Source organism: Cibotium barometz, chromosome 12 (assembly GCF_041138505.1).
Source record: "Cibotium barometz isolate CiBa-2024 chromosome 12, ASM4113850v1, whole genome shotgun sequence".
Classification (NCBI taxonomy): domain Eukaryota; kingdom Viridiplantae; phylum Streptophyta; class Polypodiopsida; order Cyatheales; family Cibotiaceae; genus Cibotium; species Cibotium barometz.
In genome coordinates, this window is record NC_141057.1 from 43,109,772 (window position 1) to 43,133,513 (window position 23,742).

Genomic DNA, 23,742 nt, shown 5'->3' on the forward strand with positions numbered 1-23,742 from the left:
CTGTTGGTGGAAGACAATGTGGGAGGGTACTCTCTATAGGAGAACGTGGAAGTTTCCACAAAGCTGGGAAACTTGCAATTGCAACATCTATTAGATCTGCCTTGTTACTTATATGATCGTATATAGTTACCGCTGTTGGAAGAAGGAGCAATGGAGAGACAAGAGGAGGATACTCTAAGATAGACACATATGAAGCCAATCCAAGGATAGAATATTTCGAGATCCAATCAAAATGGCAAAAAGAATTCCTCACCATTCCTAAATATAGTATCATTATCTACATGTGTTTGATCCTGATGCAATGTGGGTGGACCCACTGTATATGCCAATCAAGAGGCAATTTCACCCCAATTGCCTTTGCTAAGATAGACATAGAAGACACACCAAGGATAGAAGGTTTCAAGATCTAGCCAGAATAGCAAAAAGAATTCCTCACCATTCCAAAATATGGTAGCGTTTACATGTGGTTGATCTTGATGCCAATGAGCGGACCCATTGTATATGCCAATTAAGAAGTGGTTCACCCTCGCTGCCTTTGTAACAATAAAGTAGAGGAGGGATTCCCATGCATGTTACAACTTCCCACTCTTTGAGCCTGTCACATTTGATAGCACAAAGAGTCAGAGAAAAGAACTCTTATTATGGATCGGAGCATGAAGGTAGATCCCAAACCTGGAAATAGTTGCTTCTTGAAGCTTATAGGAATCTTGTTGGACCAAAAGAGTAGGAGGCAATATAAAACTTTAATAAATAAGTTCTATGTTTTGATATGAATAGGTGGTCTAGATGAGCACAACATTTTATACTACTACACTACTATCATTGTCTATGCTCTTTATACCAAGATACATGCATGTAACCTTTAAAGACATGATAGGTACTTTCTTCGCAACACCACAAAGGACTCTTATTATGGATTCGAGCATGAAGGTAGATCCCAAACCTAGAAATAGTTGCTTCTTGAAGCTTATAGGAATCTTGTTGGACCAAAAGAGTAGGAGGCAATATAAAACTTTAATAAATAAGTTCTATGTTTTGATATGAATAGGTGGTCTAGATGAGCACAACATTTTATACTACTACACTACTATCATTGTCTATGCTGTTTATACCAAGATACATGCATGTAACCTTTAAAGACATGATAGGTACTTTCTTCGCAACACCACTACCATATTTCAGATGAACTCTCTGAAAGATGCAATTAAGAATAAACCATTACAGATTCAAGCTAGGATGGCTTTTTGGTCTTTAATGTTTTAAGGATGGAAAAAACACACGTAGGATTTTGGGCTTAACAAGGGCACTCCCTACTATACACAGGAGTAGCCAAATAAGTTATATAAAATCACTCTAAAAGTTATATATATTATGAGAAAAGTTTACAAATGACCAAGATTAATATATTAGGATTAAGTTTGGGGCTCAAGTGTGAATAAGAGCCAGCTATATATAAGTGAATTTCTCATAATACAATTCTCTTTTGTGTATAAGAACCAGTTGTATATAAGTGAATTTCTCATTAAGACAATTCCCTTTTGTGTATAAGAGCCAGTTGTATATAAGTGAATTTCTCATTAAGACAATTCCCCTTTGTGCCAATTGAGTTTTACTTATCTACTTACTCTTATCTTATTGAGAGAGAGAGAGAGAGAGAGAGAGAGAGAGAGAGAGAGAGAGAGAGTTAAAAGTAGAGTATATGACTCTTGGTAGATATACCTCTAGCTCCTTGTGTAGGAGTGAGAGTGAAAGAAGTGAGTCCTTATGAGGAGGTGGAGTATCTTGTTGGCGGTTTACAATAAGAAGGAAAGAATAGGAGCTTGGAGCTAGCAACCATTGGTGGTGCTTGGAGGCTATGAATTCCGAGCCAAAAGCAAGGTAAGTCCCCTAGGATGGTTGTTGTTTATTCCACATGTACTAGAATGGCAGAGTTCTGGTCAGGCTAGGAATGAGCCATAACACTTGTTTACCCCAAAACGGGTTGACATTCTCTCCTTCCTAATGTGTCTACATGATTGAGTAAAAGACTTTGTTGTGGGGAGAATTAAGAAATTGTTTTGTTGATGCTTATGGCATTGCATGAATGTTCAATGCTCATTGTTCTCTTGGAAGAAATGGGGAAGGCTAGTTAGTAAATGGGATGGTAATTTCTATGGAAATGATTGTATTTTTTTGGGAGCAATCCCTTATTGCGGCACTAAGAATGTTATTGCCCATTTTGGCCTATCCTAGAAACACATTCATAAGAGATTTCCTTAATAAGCTACAATCGTCATGGGGATTTTTCCAATGGCCAAGCTTAAGCGCACTACTTCAAGAGTAGTTTTTCTCACCATCTCTTTGTGAGCTTTATCACACCATCACATTGGACTATAGGTCCTCGTCCCTCCTCTCACCTCAAATCACTCACACACTCACTAGCATGCATTAGAGAAGGTAATTCGCAGGAGGGTCAGTAAAATGGGAGAGTCAATTACACAATGGGAGAGTATATTACATTATGAGAGAAAAATGACATATACAAGGCCATAAGTGTTCACACACACTTAAACTATGGTCGGTCAAGAAACCAAGGCTCATAAGTGATTTATGACTTATACAATGCCAAATCTCATAGTACATATGCGAAGTATATTCATAGGGAATCCATTCTAGCATGTTGCCACGTGCTTTTGGAGCACGAGAATCGCCATAACTGTTTCGTTTGACCATTTTTGGGTGTCATCCATCCAAGTTGTAGATTTGGATACCATCGCTTTATATATTAATCATGCATGCTTTTGGTGTCTCCATATTTGTTTTTTGATATAGAATTATAGTGGCACAACTCTTATTAACCCTAAACTGGGTTAACATTTTGCCCTTCCTAATGTTGATCACATCCTTGGTGATCGAGTAGAAGACTTTGTTGTGGGGAGAATTGAGAAGCTATTGCGTTGATGCTTATGATGTTTTTCATGGTTGTTTGTCATTGTTTCTTTGGAAGGATTAGGAAAGGCTAGTTAGTAAATGATGAAGTTAGTAAACATGATGGGGATTTCTATGAGCGATTTCATTTTTTTGGGGGGGAGAGGGGGGATCACAAGTTGGTTTACATTAATTATTTCAAGTTATCAGTGGTTCTAAATCTTATTAGCAATAGAGGAAAAGGGATGGGGGTTAGCAAAACATCGACACAATCATCAAAATGAGAAAGCAAATCTCAGTTCTTAAAGTCATGCAAATATAGTTGCTTGGTTGTTACTTTCCTTGTTATTGTTACAAGACTTTGTTAGTAGCTGATATGAAAGTGGACTTTATCAAATGATATGAAAGTGGTTTTATCCTTGTATTCTTCATTCCATGTACTTTTAATCTTTTTACATATTATATTTTGCACTTATAAGAAGATATATACAGTGCATTAGAGTGAGTCAAGAAAACTCTTAATGTAGCTATTATTAAAGTCAAAAAATCATTGGAGAGGCATTAAGAATTCTTTTGATTTATGAGGTTAATTAAAAGGTTATTCACCTTCTTCAGAGAAGTGTAGATTTTATAGTGAAGACATTATTGTTGTGAGGGGTTCGTTTGTTGTGGTGAGCTTTTATTGGGTGTTAGTAAGGATATCTATTGTGCTTGTATTTGTAATGGGAAATCCAAGTGATGGGTTGTACTATTGACCATGCTTTTGCCCACACCATGGCCCCCCATCCAGAGGTATACCTAGAAGGATGTTGATGGCAAGGTTATGGTGTAACTAGTGACTAAGTGTATTTACTCACTAAGCAAAATTGCTACAATAGTTAGCCAATTGTTGAAAGAAGAATGGTAAGCTTAACCATTGATGTGATTGGCTACCTTCAAGTAGTTTCTTCTTCTTCTTTTATTTGCAGTTAATATATGCACAATTGGTTAGTGTGTACTGAAGTTATCTACCCCCTTATGTAGTAATGATCTGGAAGGGTTTCCTATTGGCATGAAAAACCATACTAGTTTTTCACAGTGTGAATATCTTAAGATGTTCACATGGTTTTGGCCTTTTAGTGGTTTTGGCCTTCTTCATGTATGCGACTTCATAAGATAATTTATATGATTGGGTGGAGGTTAGTGGAACATGAAATGCATATGATTATTGTGATGTGAATAACCATGGTAGATATTCATGGGTGAAATTTTGGAGAAATTTAGGTCAAATGAAAGTTGGTATTTTGATACAAAATGATGTTAAATGGATGTTTTGAGGTTAGAGACGATGAAAAGTATGAGACCTGACCACTTCGTGAGACTTTGACTTTGCATGAGAAACCAAACTGGTTTTTCATGATTGTGAATATCAACATTCTCCTCTACCCCTTGTGCAGTGTGTTCTTTTGCAAGATTTTTGATTGTTGCTCATAGCTTAGCTTGCAAATGTGTGAGCACATTTAGTGAAACCATGGACAATTGTCTATTCTACACACTTAAGATATTAAGTATTGGGTATTATGAGGCAACTTTCAAGAAATCATGTCTCCTTGGGTAGCCTATGAGCATGTGATCTATGAATATGTGATTGATAGCACATCGGTCACACATGTGTTATGTGGTGTCAAAAATTATAGTTATAATCCACATTAGGAAATTTGCAACTTTATGTAGTGCACAATAAAAGATGCGATGCATTTTTTGTCTAAGTGCTTTCTTAGCAGCTTCTATCCCTTGTTTTATTTCTGTTTGAGTCAAGGATACTAAATCTATGCATGGGGCTCCTTGATTTTGAGGTGATTGTGGTGTACTTATTGCATATGAATACATACATTGTGAGATATCATGAGAACAAAAGCCTTGCAATGATGGAAAAATAAAAGGACTAGCTCAGGGTACATGTAACATGAATTAGAATGTTAAAGTAGCCAGTCATGGAGGAAGCCCCTCGATTTCTCTTCCATATGGATAAGGGCTCCCCCACTACTAGAAAAGGAGGGTGTAGCTTGCTATACCTCCCATCATGTCAGTCCCCACCATGAACTATCCTTCAGTCCTCATGAACTGTCCAATAATGCCATATTCGTCCCGTAGAAAGAATTGGGAGGACGCGGGGCAGGACCGAGTAAAAGGACTCCTCGTCCATCAACCCACAACCCTCTTCCACCCATCTATTTACTGCATAAATTTCCATGCTAGAAATTCCAATTCGGAAATTAGCCAAGAGAGGTCAATCGTGGGGTGGAGCAAATGGCCAACTCGTCAAGCTCACAACCTCTACCCTCTTTCTACTTTGTACATTCCTCCTCCTCGTCATAGGGTTGCAATCCGCCCAGGAATTGACATCCTTTTTACTACTAATAGACAGATAAAAGCCATGCAACTTCTAACAAGCCAGCACATGCATCCATGATGTGTATAAACATGCAAGAAGCCCATCTTATCAAAAGGATGAAGGCCATAGATTATAGTAATTATGATTTTTTGGCAAGCCATGGCAAGCAAAAGAGAGACTTCACAAGATGTGCAGAAAAAAAGGTCAATTAGAGTACCCAGAATATACAAAATAAGTGTTAAGAGCCAAATACCTGAGAGTCCCCAGGGGAGATCAACCCTATGCTCCTCTTGGAGAATCTTGATGGATCCCATTATAACATTCCATGGCATGGCTTCCCTGCGGATAAAACTCTATCCCAAAAGCACACTTTATAAGAAAATAATCATAAAAAAATAGAGAGAGAAAGAGGGACACATAGAGATAGAAACTATGGAGGAGAGGGCCACCTATGTGGAGAGGGTGATGTTATCTAGAGGAAGTGAGGGGACCATTGAGCAAGTTTGGAAGGAAGGTGCCAAGATGCATCATTGGATTGGTCATCTTGAACCCAATGGGGATTTCAAGGCAGAGAGGGCTCCATTCAACTCAGGAGGGAAAGACAGGTAGAGAAGAGATATGGGTGAAGGCGATGGGGTGAAGAGAAGATGGGGCTCATATCAAGAGAGCAGAGAAGAGTAAAAAGCAGAAGGTAGAAGGAGAGGGAGAAATCTACAATGGAGATGGAGATGGGAAGAAAAGCGTAGAGACAAAAATGAAGAAGAAGGGATTGGATACACTTACCCCTAATAACCTATAGGACAAGTTACCAACACAAGGAAAGGAAGAAAGGTAGACACACCTGCATGATGCCAAGAAAGCTTGCAATACACAGTTTCTTTATGTACATACATGCTCTCTCTCTCTCTCTCTCTCTCTCTCTCTCTCTCTCTCTCTCTCTCTCACACACACACACACACACACACACACACACACAGAGCTCATGTCATCTCATCTGCATAAAGCAGAATCACAATCAGTAGGTGCTCAAACAACAAAACCGAACATGTGTAAAAATTGTAAGGCCAAAGAAGAGGCACCTTTCTGGAGGATGGGAATTTCTACAAGGCAATTAAGCAATCGCGGGCAGCGAGGACCTCAAGGTTCTTCATGGTGTTCTCTGTGGAAGGGATCTAGGAGGAGGAGCCAAAGAAAAGACCTCTTTTTGGATGGGGTTTCTGCATGGTAGTTGAGGAGCTCATCAGTGACTTATATGGTAGACCAAGCAGCCAAAATATCACCATCAAAAGAGCATTCAAGTCAATTGGGGGAGGGGGTGCATTTTCTACGAATGGGCGGGCAACCTCGGTGATAAGCATAAGGCTCACTCTCCTCTGGAGAGTTGGTCATGTGGCCTTCGGGAGAGCCTGCCACGTGGGGAGTGAGAGTCTCTCCCTCTTGCCATGTGATAAGCATAAGGCTCACGTTCCTCTGGAGAGCTAGTCACGTGGCCTTAGGGAGAGCTTGCCATGTGGGGCCAAGATAGTGCAAACAATAGTATAGATAGAATAAGTTGGTGCTCCTACCCTTTTTCTAAAATGAGGCTAGAGACTCGTACTATAGAGTACATGTTCGAGTCTCAGAACGAGCTTGCTCGCTTCTGACCCCGGCTCGAAAAACAAAACAAAAAAGTACTCGTTGTATTCATTTAAGGCCCGTGTTCCTATCAGCGGGCCTAGATGCTCATCACAACTATGACTGCTAGCCTCCTCACGCATGGCCCGTCTCTTCTTTCAAGGGATATAGGTCATCAAGTTCCATGCACCTTCCCTGTTGTTCATTTTCCTCAAGCAACATCAGATTCACATGGCTTTTTGCAGAGAAGGAGAGGTGTGTTATGACCATTGGGAGGCCTAGCGTGCCTATATTGAGCTTGCATTGTGAGAGAGAGAGAGCCAGTTTCTTCCCTCCCAATCTCATGATATAATGGTAGAGCTTCTGGTTACCCAGACGTATCACAGAAGATGCAAGGAGGTGCTGCTTATGATTTTATTTCCGTTTAGAATTGCCCGAGGTATGTACAATTTAGAATCTTTATTGTTTCTCTCACTAAGCTCCCTAATGGAGAGCTAAACTTTGACTTTAGCCCTCCTTATTATAGCTACACTCGCTAGTTAAGAGTTACAGAGACTGAACCCTGTAACTTCACCAGCACACGTGACCTCACCCGCCTTCTCATCAGTGACTTGCCTCGGTGACCTGCCTGTGAGCTATGGTAGCCAGCTGTTGCATGTCTCCCGTGCCAACAACCAAGTGGCTCAAATTGGGCAGCGTGGGCCAGGATTGCTAGTTGGTTTGGGGGGGGGTGCGTTTTCTATGAATGGGCCGAGCAGCCTCCAAGCGGGTGGGCAATAATAGAATAGAGTTGTCCCGAGGAACGCTCCTCTAGGGAGCTAGCCACATGGCCAATGGGGAGCTGGCCACGTGGCCTTAATGAGAGCTGACCACATGGGGGGAGTAAGAGTCTCTCTGGAGGCAAGAAAGGCGCTCCCTCACTCGGCCACATGGCATGGCAATAGTATGGATAGTGTGGATAATATGCACCCCAAACATTTTGTGAGGGGTGCATTAATTAATTCTTGTTTTTTTGCATTCATAACACGTGTCAATTGTGTATGAATGTAAAAATAACTTCCAAATTTTAGTTGTTTGCATGGCTTGTTCCTTCTTCGTTTGGATTATGGCGCCTAGCTCTTCCGGAAGGTCGTCTGCAAAACTGCCGGTTTCGTCTTCGTTCTCTACCTTCCGCTCCGTGTCGTCTGCATCTGTTGCTTCGTTCGGTGTCGAGTGCAACTGGCAGTTACGTCTATTTCCTCCCTCAGCGCTATTGTGCAGCTGTCGGCCATGCTGTGTTGGGTCTTCTCTAAACTTTGTTTCTTTTCCCACTTATATGTGCTTGTCATCCGCTCGGTGCTATACCTTACTCTCTGCAATGCTTATCAGGTGATTGTTGTTTTGATGTCTGCTTTTAAGCGGTCCTCCTCCTCATGCTTCATGCGCTCCTCGTGATGCCCACACCCTCACTATTTTTGTTTCCTTTTCGTTCACATGCTTGCTTCTGTTTCCAGAATGATTATGGCATATTTAAAGAGCCTTGCTGTTTGGGGTGCAGTATACGAGTTCTTACTTTGCTCCTTGTTTTATCTTAGGTTTTTCCTTTTGTTGTGATCATGCCTCCTAGAAAGACGCCTTTGGATGACATTAGTAATATGATGACTTATGATCGTCATGGTACCTCTTCTCTGCTCCTTTGCCATGAAGATGATCCGTCTGTGTCAACTGTGCCCAGAGCAGAAATGAATACACCTTGCCCTCGAAAAGTCACACCACCAGATAGTTTGCAGCCTTCGTGCAATGAAGGAGAAGGCACGCTTCTCTGGTAATTTCTTTCATTTAATTTTATGCATGTTTTTGATGCCTCGACTTGTTAATGTATATCTTTTCTCATGTTATTTGTTAAATAATTAATCCTTATATTTACTGAATGATTCTTTTATGACAGTTGGTTCTTGGCCCAAACCACATGTTACTATTTTTGTAGTTGGTGCTGTCAGCTTCTTGATTCCATCTTCCTGGTTTTCTGTTGGGTTCATGGACCGAAAAGCACATATGTGCTGCTAGAATATACATAATATGCAATATGTAATATTTTCTCTTTCAGTTAGCCATGAAGAAACATTATATAATATGCACCCCAAGCATATTTGCTTTATTTGTTTCTTGCCCGAAATGCATGTTACTGTTTTTTTTAGTTGCTGGTGTTAGCTTGTTGATTCCATCTTCATGGTTTTCTATAGCCTTGGTAGACCATAAATCACATACATGCAGAAACATGAAGAAACATTATACAATATGCACCAATCATATTTGCTTTATTTACTTCTTGCCTGAGATGCATGTTACTTTTTTTTCAGTTTTGCTGGTGTCAGCTTTGTCGATTCCATCTTCGTGCTTTTTTGTAGCCTTGGTAGACTGTAAAGCACATACATACAGGATAAATATGCACCCCCAACATATTTATACATGCAGGATAAATATGCACCCCCAACATATTTGCTTTTTTCGTTGTGGGGTGCATATATATTTGCTTTATTTTGGGTTTCACTTTGCCAGGTTGGTGCATTAATTATATGTATTGCTTTATTTGCACTTTGCCCTGATGAATACCACGAAAAAAATGTTTACTGCATATAAATTCGCTTCAGTTGCCCTGATGCGCGTAAAATTACTTTTTTTGTCTTTAATTTCCAAATATATTCTAGAAAATGTGATAACTTTGCTGGATACTTTTGCTTCATTTCAGATTCAATTTTGTAGTGTAATTTTTGTTACTTTCTAAAAACAATTTAAAAACAAGCGGTACATGGAGCTTTACCCTTTGATAGCATCGTAATTTTTTGGCTATTCATTTATTTCTTTAAAAAGTGTATGCGAATCGAAAATTTGACATATAAATGCACAGTCTGCGTTTTTTTCTCCCTCCCTACATATCGACAAAATGTTAGGTTGATATCTTTTATTTCAAATAATTGGGTTTCTCAATTCTCTCTTTCAAGTCAAATGTCACATATTATTAGAGTTGGATTGGAATATACAACTTCTTTTTATTTGAAAAAAATCATAATTGTAACGACGATGAAAAACACACTTGGAATTAGGGTTAGGGTTATAACAATGCACACACACACACGAGATAGAGAAGCTTGAGGGCATACAAACTCATTAGATTAGAATCAACAAATGTGTGCCAGATACAAAAGAAAAGTACACACCCCAAAATGAGTAGATAAGATGGTGTACATACGCACGGGGTTAAAAAAACCTCCTAGTGAGGGAAAAAGTACCCCAACGGTCCTAAGTGTGTTCACACACATCACTACCATATAATGCTACAAATCCCCCCTCGAGTGATGATGTGAACATGTACAGGGTATGGCCGATCAATCCTGAAAAGGTAGTAAGCCCAAAGCTTTACGAAAAGCTTTGAACTTTCACGAGGAAGAGCCTTTGTGAATAAATCTACCATGTTGTCATGTGTAGGCACATAGTAGAGAGTCTTTCCCTAACATAGTGGTAATGCACCTCAATGTGCTTAGTGCGAGCATGAAACACTGCGAGGGTTCCTCGCAATTGCTAATGCACTCTGGCTATCAGTGAAAATGGTAGTGCTAGCCAACACCCAAATCAACCATAAGACGTCTGAGCCACACACACTCAATTGTACCTCTAAAAGCTGCCCTGTACTTAGTTTCACAGAGCTGGAAGTGGCCATTGTAGGTTGCTTCTTGCTGAGCCATAATATACATGAATCACTAAGGCGAAAGCAAAACCCACTAGTGGATACTCGTGTGTCATAACATCCAACCAAATCTGAGTCACTGAAAGCATGCAGCTGTGACTCACCCCCCTTTGGATAAAATAATCCAAAATACTGAGTGCCCTGTAAATAGCGAAAAACCCACTTAACAATCTGCTTATGCTTCATACCTAGGCTATGCATAAATCTGCTCAATTGTGAGACCACATACTGTATATGTGGCCTCGTGTTGCACACATAAAAAAGGGATCTAAGAGCGTGTTGATACAAATTAGCATCAAAAAAGTCTCCTGCATCTTGAAGACTAAGTCGAGTACCTATCTCCATAGGTGTAGCGACAAGTTTACAGTCTTCAAGATTAAACCTCTTCAATATCTTATGTATATATTTAGAGTGCAGCATAATAATGCCATCATTGCGCTCCATAGAATCCCCAAATAGTAATGCAAGGGCCCCAAATCTGACATCTCAAACGATGACTGATCAGCCTTAAAGGCTGAAATTTGGTCCATATCGGGTCCCGTGAAGAGCAGCATATCATCAACGTATAGAACGATGACCAAAAATGTGTCCTTACTCCTCTTCACATAGAGGGTACTCTTTGTTGGACTCTTGCAAAAATCATTTGCAACCAAGTATGCATGAATATTCTCATACCATACTCTAGGAGCTTGCTTAAGGCCATAAAGAGTCTTTTTCAACCTGCATACTTTAGACTCTTCTCCTTCCGCACAACAAAACCAAGAGGCTGTGATACATACACCTCCTCATGTAAATCACCATTCAAGAATGCAGTCTTAATGTCCAATTGATGTACATTTCACCGATGATGTGCTGCCAAAGCAATGAGACACCTAATGGTAGTCATACAGATGTGGGTGCAAAGATCTCATCATAATCAATGCCCTTTTGCTGGGCATACCCCTTTGCAACAAGTCTGGCCTTGTAGCGATCAATGCTACCATCTACTTTGCGTTTTAGCTTGTAAACACACTTAGTACCAATGGTCTTCTTGCCATGAGGTAGATTTGTCAAATAGTGACACTTGCCCTTCTTTTTAGACTTATCACCGTCTTTCTCTGCATCCTTACCTGAGGATTCTGATTTTGTCTTATAGCCACCGTGCGAAGAAGCTTTACCTTTGCCTTTCTAACTAGCAACAAAAGCTTGGTCACCAACTCGCATAACAGATCTGTTTTGCCTTGACTGCTCTTCTTGTAAGAGTACTAAAACCAACTCATCAAATGTAAGGGCATTTGGATTTCCCTTCATCACGAGTCTAAGGGTAGAGGCAAAACTCTAATAAGAATCCGATAATGCATTGAGAACTATACTATCAAGATATATCTCATCCACACTAGTAGCGAGCTGCTTCTTAAAATCTTTGATCTTGGTCAGGAAGCTGTCCATTGAGTCTCCCTCATTCATGTGCTCAAACTCCAACTGCTTGCGTAGATATGCAACACGTGCTTCATTGCACACCTGGTATAATGCAACAAGTGCATCCCACACCTGTTTTAAAGTCTTACATGACCGAATATGAGGAATAATGCTTTGCTTCACAGAAAGTGCAAGCAATGCATGTGCCTGTGCATCTCTTCCATCCCATCTCGTTTGAGTAGCAGTGGGAGATACTGGTGGTGCATGTGGAGGAGCCACATCTGTATCAGATTCTGCTTCAGATGTACCTGCAGCACCTGGTTGCACTCACCTGGTTGCACTGGTAGTTGTAAAATAGGATGAGTTTCACTACCACTGACCACATTCCAAATATCTTTAGCAACCAGTACATGCCTCTTCATATAGGACCACAATGGGTAGTTTAGTCGCATTAAGTTTATCCTCAGCAAAAACAACATGTTGAATACATCACTACTGCCTAGCCATGACTGTCTACCAAATGCAAAATCTTTCAACACACTGCAAGTACTCGATATTCATTGAATGCAACCTCGGATAGCTGCCAACTAATTGAATCACCTACAAAGTGTATGAAAAAAAACACAGAGTAGAGAATAGAGTGTTACTGGCGAAAGTATGATGGTCGATGTTGTTGAAGACACTATAGATGCTGCTGGGACACCAAATCTTTGCCGTTGCACAGCCCAAACACCCAAAATCGAGCAGAAACAATCCAAAATGACGCCTCTCTAGAATGTCTGCAAAAACCTTACGATTCCCAAAACGCACTCGAAACGTGCCCGATTTGTGCCGTGAATCTCAAAAATAGAGGATACTTTGTATACAACACGCTATAGTATATACCTTCTTCTCCTAAGAGGGTATCTCAATCGGAGACAGAAAAACAGGGTCATGAGGAGGGAGGCAGATTACTAGATCAAGTGTCAAGGAAGCTAGCTCTAATACCAATTGTTGGAATTAGGGTTAGGGTTGCAACAATGCACACACACAAGATAGAGAAGCTTGAGTCAGTAAACCTCTCCTCTGTAGTTACATCATGTATGGTTGCAGTTGGAGTCCTGTTCATGATGTAAAGTGCCAGATACAAAAGATAAGTACACACCCCAAAATGAGTAGATAAGAGGGTGTATATACGCATGGGAGAAAAAAACTCCTAGTGAGGGGGAAAAAAGTGCCCCGGCGGTCCTAAGTGTGTTCACACAAATCACTACCATATAATGCTACAGTGCAGGGTCTGTACATCGCAACACAAAGGAAAACAACCAATGACAAATGAGAAGAATGTTGACTCAGAACCATTTGTGAACAAAAAATCCCACAATTTCCACCTAATAAAAAAACTAACTTGTTTGAGGTATCTGTGACCGTGGCAATTGGAAATAGAGATATCCACCTCTCTTGCTGGGAGCCACTTGAAGAATTTATAAGAATGGACTGTTTGAACGGAATGTTCACCTTAGAAAAAGGTGGTACTTTAAACCACTTACACTTTCAGACGGTTGTAAGCCTCATGGCACCTTCACTCATAAGTGTAGGAAAAACTATAAAAAGATATTTAGGGTGGGATTTGTTTAAGCCTGAGGGTGGTATAGTTATGTGCAGAGGATTAAGACAAATCAAGATGCATACATTTGAGGGGATGATAGGATATTGTATGAAAGATTTACATAAGCCACACTTCAAGTTCTTTTCACATAATATATCTAGTGAAGAAATAACAATAGGTCGCCGCTATACGCTCTTTATGGCCAAGCCGACCTAAAAAACAAAGTATGCTTGTCGCCTGTAAATTTATTTGAACGGGCATATGTGTATATGGATAATTATATAGTAAATAAACTAGGTGCATCACTACAAAGCATGCTTTTAAAAATGATTCTTACGGGAAAGTACTATCCAGCTACTTCTTGGATAATCCCAAAGACTAGATCTGGTATGAACAGGACAAGGTCCTGTTCATTTGGAAAGTAATGAAACTCCCTCATTTGACCCAGTGCCTCAACATTGATGAAATCTTCTTCGCAGATACTCCTGCTTACAGATGCTTCAATCCTATACTTGCCCAATACAATAGACAAGATCATGAAGATGATGAAGGCAAGGCTGCTGATGCTGCGAAAAGTGATGAAGATGTGCATGAGAACCTTGATGCAGAGCTTGGTGCTCGTACCAATCCTATTGTCATTGACGACGATACAAAGAATTAATGTCAACAAAACTACTCCGCATCTTATCTTTCTGTATGGGAGAGAGCATACAAATTCAAAAAAGCAATTGTAGAAGGAGATGAGTTTGTTCCGCTCTCTCCAAAAGTCGCTAAATTTGTTGGCTTAACGGAGGAGGAAGCTTGCTTCCTCTAGAATCACACTTTGTCTTGTAATCAATTGTGTTTTGACTTGGATATGGTTTCCTGTTTGTACTGCAGTTTCTTTGCTTTATAATACATCTTCTTTCCAATTTGTAATGGCTTGAAAGTTCACTTGCAGTACATTTACACATCCTCATTCTTATAAATTAAAACAACAATTTTCATTACACTTGTTTTTTTTTAAATTTAAGTCATGTCTTCACGTTAGAAAACTTTGTTAAAAATAAAAGCGCCCTCGAATATAAGCACCCTCAACAAATTAAAGTTTTAACTTTCTCTAACATTACGAAAATTGAAAGCATCCTCGAATAAGCACCCTCAACAAAATTAATTAATGTGTTGGAGTGAATAGTGTGGATAATATTATAGATGATAATGTTATGTAGCATGAGAACCATCCCTTTCATGCTCAAAAACATAAAAATTCCTACTTAGTAAAGCACATATGTCAGGGGTGCAAATATAAAAGGGACGTATGAAGACATAAATGGAATATATGTGTTTACAAGCGTGTGGAGCAATTGGTTAAGCGAATTCCTGTCCACCTATGATCGATGACAGTGGGGCTACAACCATTGGGCATGTAGAATAGCAACAATAACCAAAATTAAATTATGCTCTCTAAAAAAAACATGTATGCATAAGAGGATATATGTTGACCCATTGCCACCCTCCCTCTCTTGGAGTTCGAGTCGGTTGGTTTGGGGGGGGGGGGGGGGGTGCCTAGGACCTCAAGGTTCTTCATGAGGACACTAGGACCTCAAGGTTCTTCATGATGGTGTCCTCTGCGGAGGGGATCCATAAGGAGAAGCCAAAGAAGAGGCACCTTTCTGGGGTTCCTTCATGGCAGTTAAGGATCTCGTCTGGTGACCTCTATGGTGGCATAGTTGGAGACATCACACAACTGCTGCACGTGATTTTATTTCTATTTAGAATCTCCCAAGGTGTGTACAATCTTTATCGTTACTCTCACTAAGCTTGCTGATGGAGAGCTAAACTTTGACTTTAGCCCTCCTAATTGCAGCTACAGTTGCAAGTTGAGAATGAAGCCTTGCCTAATGTGAAATGGTAGGTTGCCCTTACGATTTCATGACACTATAGAGGTTCACTAGCCTGTGCAGCAGCAGCAACAGCAGCAGCGGCCAGTGTGTCGTTAACGTAAATCTCGATATGCTCTGCAACGATGTCTACGATGCGCGGTGGTGTTTACCATGTCGCACCATGCCAATGTGAGGGGGCCGATGTTCCCGTCTACGTTGCAGGCTGAGGAGTGCATCGCCGCATACGAGAGCGCGCTTGTGTCCTCCTCACAATTGCTAGCACCACAAATCTTCCAACGATATTTCTCACTTCTGGGCTCTTGCCATCACTGTGGGTGTGCCACCACTTCGCCACCATGCATGACCTCGCTCGCCTTCTCATCGATGACCTGCTTGCAAGCTATGGCAGGTAGGTCACCGCTGCACGTCTCTCCTGCCCGCAACCAGTTGGGCTCGCAGCAACCAGGATTGCCAGCCGTTTGGGGGGCATTTTTTACGAACAGGCCCAAGCGTTGGGTGATAATAGAATAGAGTTGTCCCCAAGGAGCGTGAGGCTCACTCTCCTCTAGAGAGTTGGTGACGTGGCCTTAGGGAGAGCTGCCACGTGGGGGAGTGAGAGAGTCTCTCCCTCCTTGGGGGTGCAAATAATACTATAGAAGATTGCCAGCCGTTTGGGGGGCATGTTTTTACGAACAGGCCCAAGCGTTGGGTGATAATAGAATAGAGTTGTCCCCAAGAAGCGTGAGGCTCATGCTCCTCTAGAGAGTTGGTGACGTGGCCTTAGGGAGAGCTGGTGGCCAAGTGGGGGAGTGAGAGTCTCTCCTTCCTTGGGGGCAAGATAGTGCAAATAATACTATAGAAGATACAATATCTATTACATATTATACATGAGTTTTCCTAGTTGCCATATGGAGAAAGGAGAGGGAGAATTTATGAGTTTTCCTAGTTGCCATATGGAAAAAGGAGAGGGAGAATTTTTGAAAAGGAGAAAGGACACAACCTTTGGGGGTTTCTTTTCCACACTCCTAGATGCCTTGGGGCTTACAATTAATTGTCACCACCATCAAGTGATTTGCTCATTGAATGAGTTTCTTATATATATATATATATATATATAATACATTAAAAAGCAAACTGTCCACCCTTCCACATATATACACACATATATCTTTTAATATTATATTATGTGTACGTGTAAGAGAGAGAATATACATACATACACACACACACATATATATTATGTATGTATGTATCTGTAGGTATATAAGCATGCATGTATATATATATATATATATATATATATATATATATATATATATATATATAATACATTAGAAAACAATCCCCCTCCTCCACACACACACACACACACACACACACACACATGTATCTTCTAATATTATATTATGTGCATATGTAAGGGAGACGATATAGATACCTATACATACATAAATAAATACATACATACACTGTATCTATAGGTATGTAAGCATGTATACATAAATAGATCATACACACACACACACCACACACACACACACACGTGATACGTGTACATATGCACACATACACACACTCGCACACATGGACACACGTGCACACACATAGAGATATGCACACTTACACGCACACACACACCAAGCTTGCACATACACATACATGCGTATACACGCACACAAGTACATACATATGCACATATACATACACTCACATACACAAGTACATGCATGCACACATGTATACAGACATAAACGCATACACATTTGCATGCACACTCACACACACACAAGCACGTGCACACACATAGACACAAAGATGTACACACAGACATATTCACATGGTCACACACACACACATGCACACACTTGCACATGGATACACACAAACACAAACATACATACCACGTACACACAATCACACCATTCACACACTAGCACATACACACAATTAAGACACTTACACGATGCATGCATGCATGAAGTCGGCATTACACAATCACATATACATGCAAGTGTGTGTGTGTGTGTGTGTGTGTGAGAGAGAGAGAGAGAGAGAGAGAGAGAGAGAGTGGTTCTTGGCGTGTGTGGGGGTGTGAGAAGAGAGAGTGCATGTGCATGTGTATGCATGAGAGCGAGAGAGAGGTGTGTGTATGCGAGAGAGAGAGAGAGAGAGAGAGAGGGTATATTACATGTGTATGTGCGTATATGTGAGAAGAGAGAGGGTATATTACATGTGTATGTGCGTATATGTGAGAAGAGAGAGGATGTTTATGTGCGTGTGTGGGAGATTGTGTCTCGTAGAGAGAGAGAGAGAGACACACACACATATGCATACATGCACACATGAATGTACATGTATACATGCACACACATGAAGACACACACACACACACACACACACACACACAAGCTTGCACAGACACACATGCATATACACGCACATAAGCACATACATATACACACACTCACCTACATAAGTACACGTGTACACACATGGACGTGCACACCCACACATGCACACATGTATACATAGATGCACACATACACATTTGCTCGTGTACTTGCACACATGCATATGCACACACATAGACACAAAGATGCACACTTGGACACATTAACATGATTGCACACACACTCGCACATGGACACACATAAACACAAACATACATACACTCCCACACTCACACCATACACATAGACACGTGCACATACACACACTAGCACATGTGCACGATCAAGACACTTGCACGATGCATGTAGGCATAAAGTCAACATTACACGATCACAGTAGACACGTGTGTATGCACACATAGTCACACAGATGAGCATGTAAGTGCGTGTGTGTGTGTGTGTAGAGAGAGAGAGAGAGAGAGAGAGAGAGAGAGTTTCTATGTGTGTGTGAGGGGGTGTGAGAAGAGAGAGTGCATGTGCATGTCTATGCATGAGTGAGAGAGAAAGAGAGGTGTGTGTGTGTGAGAGAGAGAGAGAGAGAGGGGTGTGTGTGTGTGTGTGAGAGAGAGAGAGAGAGAGAGGGCAGGTGCATATGTATGTGTATATGTGTGTATGTGAGGATGTTTGTATGCGTGTGCATGGGAGATTGGATGCATGTCTCTGTGACACACACACACACACACACATGTACACATACACACATAAGTACACATGCACACATTTGCACATGTACATGCACACACTCTCACACACATGTGCACGTACATCCTTGAGAGAGAGTGAGTGGGGCAGGCCTGGAGAGAGAGAGAGAGAGAGAGAGAGAGGGTGAAAAGAGAGAGAAAGAGAGCGAGAGGTAGAGAATAAAAAGTAGCTTTTAATATAATATAAATTAAATTAAACTAAAAATATATATGTATATGTGTGTATACATGTGTGTGTTTTTATTTACATTTATACATACATACATGTATATGTGTGTATACATGTGTGTGTGTTTTTATTTACATTTATACATACATACATACATAGATATACACACACATATATATATATATATGTGTATATCTATGTATACATACATACATACATATATATATATGTATGTGTGTATGTCTGTGTGTGTATAATATATCCATCTATATATTTAAAAGTGAGCACACCTCACCACACATCTTCGCGTGCATTAAAATTTAATCAAAATTAATTAAAATTATGTGTGTGTGTGTGTGTGTGTATTTATATTTTTATATACATGTATATATGTATGTATAATAAGTGTATGTGTCTATGTATCTAAAACATAATATTGTATATACTAATATTTACATGTGTGTGTGTGTGTGTGAGAGAGAGAGAGAGAGAGAGAGAGAGAGAGAGTATGTGTGCGTACGTGTGTAAGAGAGAGAGAAAGAGCTTTTATGTGTGTGAGAGTGTGAGAAGAGAGAGGGGATGTGTGCATGCATGTGCATGTGTGAGAGAAAGACGGAGACGGAGTCGCTTAACGTCGACTTAGAGGGTTTTACACCCAATTGACGGAGAGACTTGAACCCAGGTGGGTTCAAGTCATCCCAAGGGCAATTCCACTAGAGAGAGAGAGAGAGAGAGAGAGTTTCAACGTTTGAGAGTGTGTGCACAAAAGAGAGAGAGAGAGAGGGAGAAAATCATGTGCATGTGTGTGTGTGTGAGAGAAAGAGATGGTTGTAGAGAGGGACTTCTTTCCTAGAACCTTGCAAAGCACTAGTTTGATTTTACGTCATGGGCTCTTTGAAAGGGTTTTTACCATGCCCAAAAAAACAATTTTCATACGTCGATCAGTTACACAACTAAAAATCTTAAAATCGTCACGGTTACATAACTAAAAGTCTTTAAAATCGTCACGGTTACATAACTAAAAGTCTTAAAATCGTCACGGTTAATTTTGCGTTTGTTTTTATAAATAACACTGCTTGCTTTTTAAGGTTGTTGGAAAAATTGACAGGAAACACTTCGGTGCCGTTGGAATGAGTCAGATGGTTGACATTTAGTCCCGGAATTTTTAATTTTTGCTCCAACAAATAAAAAAGTTATTATATTAAAAAATCCTTATTTCGTGAAAATGCCAAATAAAACACACAATGGTAGCTCTGACAGCCTGCCCTGCACTGCCAGCCGCAAACGTGTCTCGCTGTCTTTGATGTTTTCTCTCTCTCCACCTCGTACCCCGCCTCCCCTCCCACCTGCTGAGGCCGCCTCGCAGCCCTCCCCCCCGCCTTCTCCGACTCCACATGGCCGGCCGCAGACGCCCCCCTGCTGGAGTCCCGGGCGTCTTCCCCTCTGCTCTCCCCCTCCTCCTCTGCCTCTCCCTGGCAGCAGCTTCCACTTTCAACCTCAAAGACTCCTACCGCATCGCCTGCGGCGCCTCCAGCAACCTGACCGACTCCCAGAACCGGATCTGGACGGGCGATGTCACTGGTGCTGGAACCGGCAGCTCTTACCTCAACCTCAACTTAGCTAAAGACATCAACGCCTCCACTTCCTCCCAGAACATCAATCTGCCGGACACGGTTCCCTTCTCCACCGCCCGCATCTTCACAAGTCCGGCAACGTACTCCTTCCCGGTAAGCTCTGGCCGTCACTGGGTCCGTCTCTACTTCTACCCTTTCTCCTTCTCTACCTACGACCCGGCAGATGCGATCGTCACAGTGCAGACGGATTCTTACAATCTGATGACCAATGTTAGTCTGTTGGATGTGATGGGGGCGTTGAATCTGGCGTATGTATTCAAGGAATTCTCCATCAATGTTACTGGGAGTTTTCTGACGCTGAACTTCATTCCCGGCAGTTCGGCTAAGGCTTTTGCGATGGTGAACGGCATTGAGATCCTGTCTATGCCGGATGATATGTATCAGAACAGTCTCAATGCAGTGGGTCTCGGTTCTGAGCTTCCGTTTCCTGTGTCCGGAAGTGCTCTTGAGACCATGTTCCGGCTAAACGTGGGCGGGCAGACTATCGTCGAAAGCAACGACGATCTTGGCCGGCTGTGGTCGACGGATGAGGCCTATACTGTCGCAGCTGCGCAGGGCGTTGCCAGTTCTGTGACGGATCGCATCTCCTATGGCATCCTTGACAACTACACAGCACCGGAGGACGTTTACAACTCTGCCAGGTTCATGACGAACGACAACGAGGTAAACCTACAATTCAACCTCACATGGAATTTCTCCGTCGATCCCAATTTCACCTACTACATCCGGCTGCACTTTTGCGAGCTCCAGTACAATAAAATCAACATGAGGGTCTTCGACATCTATGTCAACGAGGTGGTGGCACAGACGACGTACGACGTCGTTGCTGCTGCCGGAGGTGAGTTCATTGCCACCATTCTCGACTTCGCACTCACCTTGCAAACCTCGGATTCGCCCATCATCGCCGTGCAGCTTCACCCCAACAACTCTACCAAACCCAGCTACTACAATGCAATCCTCAATGGCCTCGAGATCTTCAAGATGAACGACTCTACCGGAAACCTCCAGGGCCCTCCCCCTCCCCCCATCGCCACTGTGCCGGGGCAGACCTCTCCTGCGTCATCTCTGTCTTCGGGGCCCTCGGGCAGCAATAAAATGCCCATCGTAGGCGGGGTTGCAGGTTCTGTTGCCGCATTGGCCGCCGTTGCCATCATCTTCTTCTGTTTCCGGCAACGGAGAAAGAAAGGAGGTGGAGGGCGATCTCCCTCATGGCTGTCGCTACCTGGTCATGGTGGCAACTCTGAGTCAATGGTGAGCAAACTGTCGACGACATCTCACAAGAGTGGCACCGGCAGCTACGTTTCCTCTGCCCCGTCCAACAACTGCAGGTACTTCACTTTCTCTGAAATTCTTGAGATGACAAACAAATTTGATGAAGGCTTTGTGGTGGGAGTGGGGGGTTTCGGTAAGGTCTACAAGGGAGTGCTGGAAGACGGAACTACTGTTGCCGTTAAGAGGGGCAACCCAACTTCTGAACAGGGGGTGACCGAATTTCAGACAGAAATTGAGCTTCTGTCGAAGCTCCGGCATCGGCATCTGGTCTCTCTCATCGGCTTCTGTGAAGATCACTCTGAAATGATCCTGGTCTATGACTACATGGCCAATGGCCCCCTGAGGGGTCATCTTTATGGTGCTGGATTGCCATCTCTCTCATGGAAACAGAGGCTAGACATATGCATTGGTGCCGCCCGGGGCCTTCACTATCTCCACACTGGCGCCGCCCATGGCATTATCCATCGCGATGTCAAGACCACCAACATCCTGCTAGATGAGAATTTTGTAGCCAAGGTGTCGGATTTTGGGCTTTCCAAGACTGGGCCATCCCTTGATCACACCCATGTCAGCACAGCAGTGAAGGGCAGCTTTGGGTATCTTGATCCCGAGTATTTCCGCCGGCAGCAGCTCACAGAGAAATCAGATGTGTACTCTTTTGGCGTGGTGCTGCTGGAGGTTCTGTGTGCAAGGCCAGCCATCAACCCTACACTCCCTAGGGAGCAAGTGAACATGGCAGAGTGGGCAATGCATTGGCAGAAGAAAGGCATGCTAGATCAGATCATTGACCCATACCTAGTGGGCAGAATCAGCAAGGAGTCCTTGAAGAAGTTCGGTGAAACTGCCGAGAAATGCTTGGCAGAGTCAGGGCTCGAGAGGCCAGCCATGGGTGACATCCTGTGGAACTTGGAATATGCATTGCAGCTGCATGAAACCTCTGCAGAGAAAGAGTGGGACACAAGCAACCCCAAAGTGAAGGAGATCCCACTCAAGGCAGTGCCGGCAGAAGTTGAGCTCGCGGAAATGGTTGCAAAGAAGATGGGCATCAGCCACAGCAGTACTATGTTCAGTGAGGATTCAGGTGAGACCACGGCAAGTGCTGTCTTCTCTCAGCTTGTGAAACCTCAAGGGAGATAAGTAAGGGCAAGAAGGCATGTCTTCTTCAAAAACCTCTTAATATCTTCTTCAAGATCCCCTCATTTTCTTGATTAGCTACTGATATAAAATGTAAGGCCAAGGCTATGCAGGTAACATCACATGAGTGGAGGCTTACTTCTCACATCTTTTGCAAGCATTTTGATGAATGAACTCCACCAGGGCCTGCTAAACAAAGCTTCAATCTCAGTTAACCAGTTGCTTTTGGGTTTCTCATGTGGGTTCAGATCAACACATGCTTTTTTTCAAGAATTCTAGATGAGCTCAAGGGCCAACCTGTTTGGAAGGGTGGACAAGCAACTGTGGCTAGCAACTACTTGGTTTTTTAATAGAAGTTCTGTTCTGTTATTCTATTTTCCTGTTAAACACAATAATCCAAGCAAAAATAGGTTTTGATGTGAGGTTGGGTTTCCTGTGTAACTTCATGCATTTGGCAGAAACACTGTTTTGGTTCTTGTTTGCGTTTAGCACATTTATTCCTTCTTCCCATTTTTTAAAAATTCCAAATTTGATTATTTCTGTGTTTGACGGTCGATTTATTATTTCTTTTTATTAGGTGCACAGTGATTTTGTAACTTGTCGTGGAAGGAGCCTTGACTCATTCTTAATTTTTCAAAGGTCCACGCTTGAAAATTGTTAAATTTGAAGAGCGTATGGATGCACCTTAATGACATGGGTCTTCGAGACCATAATAGGGAATAGGCATCAATATATCAAATTATTTGTCTCCATTAAATTAATTAGTGAGGCCTAAAACATGCTCACTCGATTCAGGGCAGCATAATAGGTACCCCAGTGTAACAATATGCACCCGAAACGTTTTTTTGGTGTATTTTAATTAATTATTTTTTCGTGATATTGTTCTTTTGTAACGACAACATCAAATTAAGGTTT

At 41.9% G+C, this 23,742-nt stretch overlaps 1 pseudogene across 1 annotated transcript; it reads left to right on the plus strand.

Moving 5' to 3' along the window:
• The first annotated feature begins 20,064 nt into the window (after nucleotides 1-20,064).
• On the plus strand, nucleotides 20,065-23,366 carry LOC147633439 (receptor-like protein kinase THESEUS 1 pseudogene; annotated as a pseudogene). The gene has a single exon (XR_015267119.1). The product of XR_015267119.1 is annotated as a receptor-like protein kinase THESEUS 1 pseudogene (transcript).
• Nucleotides 23,367-23,742: the final 376 nt, after the last annotated feature.